Source organism: Hypomesus nipponensis, chromosome 4 (assembly GCF_054491055.1).
Source record: "Hypomesus nipponensis isolate SF chromosome 4, ASM5449105v1, whole genome shotgun sequence".
Lineage (NCBI taxonomy): Eukaryota > Metazoa > Chordata > Actinopteri > Osmeriformes > Osmeridae > Hypomesus > Hypomesus nipponensis.
The window spans coordinates 10,507,134-10,510,000 of NC_140364.1; the positions used below are offsets into that span (position 1 = coordinate 10,507,134).

The following is a 2,867-nucleotide window of genomic DNA, read 5'->3' on the forward strand; positions in this document are numbered from 1 at the left end:
TTTTACTTATGTAAACAAAATGTGCACTATCATTAATAATGTTATGTACAAAACTAGCCAGGTGTGTTTTCTCAGTAAACCTATTTAGCCCTCAAACACTTTCTCTACCCTTCAGTGAACAGCTTGAAAGTCTGTCAAAATAAGTGAACCATTGACGGTGCGATTCTTAACATAGATATAGAGCAGGGTCGGACTGGCCGTCGGTAGAGTCGGGAGATCTCCCGGCCGGTCTACGTTTCACAGCCGTCAGAGAGACCTTAGAAGCTTTTGTGCAACTGAACAAACATGGCGGTTATCTATCTTTCAATTAAAGGACTGTCAGTTCTAATCAAGGAGCTAGGTTTACATGTAATACATCATTAATTGTAACTAGCCTCCAGTGAACACTCCACTCCTACACCTCCAGCCAAACAGACTAGAACATCATGGGAAGATCTTGGAGCCGGCCCCCCTTTTCTTCCTCTTTTGTGTGATTTTCAGGGTAGAATGATGAAAAACATCACAGCCCAAAAATCTGATGTACCCTGTCCTTTTTGACACAGACAGTGTCAGGGTGGATGGATGTGTCATTGGTCGTATTCTTTGAGTTGTCTGTACAGAGATTAAAAAGGAATTGACAAGGAAACAAGAGGGGGGGGGGGGGGTGGAGGGAGGGAGGGAGGAGAGGGGGAATGAAAGATATGAAGAGACATGAATTTGCTGCAGGTGTTTTCTTGGGTGTTAGGTGTTGAAAATGGGATGGGCTATCAGAGAAGAATGATCTTCCCATGTGGTCATTACTTTTTATTTCCACAGTGCATGTCTGTGTGAACTGTAACAGGTAAAGGTTGTGAGAGATTGGCGATGGAGACAGAGCATGTGGAGGATGAGTTGTGTATGTTGTTGAGGTAGATTGAGAGTGAGGGAGAGGTTAGCTAGGGGCCGACATAAATACAAACACAAATAGCTGAACAAATAAGTGATGACTGGTGTATAAAATAAATGTTTTAGATAGTGTGTAACCCAGAGACAGTGAGAATAAACAAAAAAGATATAGCTAGTAGGATTTTTAATTGTTATTAATTTATTAATTCTTAGTTCAATGTACAGTTTTTCTCAAATTCTTTCCTGTCAAAGGTAAACACAATTCTTATTGTTGTCTCCAACATTAGTAAATGCTTTTTTCCCCTCCCCACCCCCATCTAACGTAAACTAAGTTAACATTATAGAGCCACACACCCTCTCATACACGCTTGCATATTCAGATCCTACAAACAAGTCCTTTAACGAATACGAAATTTCTAAAATGCACACATATTCGAAGCAGGGACAAACACATTCCTAGCACATACATACGCACATACTTGTGCACACATATGTTTGCTCTCTCTTTCTCTTTTTCTGACACAATGATTTCCTAACCAGCCTGTATAAACATTACAATGCAATGTTCTTATTTTGTGTGTGTGTCAAGACTAAGTGCAGCACTGAAGGATCGCGGACTTTAAGCCAATTTCACCACTCCTCTTGTTTCATGCTGTCATCATATACGTCTTGTGTCATTGAGTTTGGAGGATCTGTTGCATAAGAACAGGTTGACTCTACATTATCTCTGGTCACAGGTCTCAGCCAATACTTCTCTCCATTGGACTGTATTACAGCAGTACGTCCATCTACTTTAAAGAATCCTTGTTAGGAATCAAAACATTGAGAAAAAAGGACGTTTGGCACAGTAGCTTAATAAAAAAGTCTAGAAATGCGCATAAATAAATACATAAAGTAATGCATACATAAATAATGTTATCAAATGTGATAATCAAACAAATAAAAAAACACAGCTTAGCTCTTGTTAGTTCTATGTTGTCCTTCGTTACAAGTATAAAACATGTAAGCTGTTGTTTTAGTAGCACATTCACGCATGGTAACAAAATGGCGGCAACAGTGATCTGTGACACAGCACAGTCTCCTCAGGCACCTGCCGCACTCTGGCGACTGTATGGGGTCATTTCCATGGTGACTGGAGCTTGCTATAATGACCAGTCGTGTTTTTATAAGATTCTCTGAAATGGTTGAAGAATAGAGACTTGTGCCTGTATTGGAACGGAAATTCACTGCAACAGTGGGAGATTTTAGCATTGTAATTTAGCACTATTTGAAACCACTCTGTTGTTTGATTGCTGAAAGAAGGGCTGACAGCCACAGCCTGAGAGAGTGCTGTGGGCGAACCCTTGTCTCAGACAGACCTAGCGCAGATATGCTTCCGAAAGTGGCCTTTAAGCACTAGTTTGTACTTTTCTACGTGTGTTTATGGTTCAAAGGCAGAAACGAGATAGACAACGGACTAGTGTTGAGAGGGACCTCTTTGCCTTGGCAGAGAACAGCTTCTCATCTCCTCCCATCGTCAAAGTCACGCTGTTTTGATGTCTGCCGGGAATAGATACCGCACTTGAAAGCTCGGCAGAGATCCTCTCACGCCGCTCGTATGATTCCAGGGACACACACCGGGGCTCGTCTGTGATCGTCTGATACCCACTCTAGTCTGACCCTGGCCCATCTAGCAGAGCATCTAGCAAAGCAGTGGCACAGTACATTAGAGGCCTGTTGTACAGCATACAGAAGGGTCCTGCAAGGCCTCCACTGCAACACAGCCAAGGCTGAGTTGGCTCCACATTAGAAGCCTGCTTGGGTTTCCCAAGGTCTATAAGTCCATTTAGGTTTAGAATCCTTGTGTTCCATTCAACTCCAATGTCCTGGGTCATTTCAGCTATCGAAACAAAATGCCATTTGGCTTTATTACTAGATGGATGGCCGTGCTCCAATTACGAGTCCTGATTGGGTGTGAGTGCTGGTGTAACCTAGCCGTACTGGGCTGGTGGCAGTATCACTGC

General features: G+C 42.5%; 1 protein-coding gene across 1 annotated transcript in view; it reads right to left on the minus strand.

The window, feature by feature from the left end:
• Positions 1-1,094: 1,094 nt before the first annotated feature.
• Positions 1,095-2,867, minus strand: part of efna3a (ephrin-A3a) — a 40,617-nt gene continuing 38,844 nt past the window's right edge. The window contains exon 5 of the mRNA XM_084695498.1: positions 1,095-2,867. This exon is cut by the window's right edge and continues 441 nt beyond it. The gene's annotated coding sequence lies outside the window, so the exon portion shown is untranslated.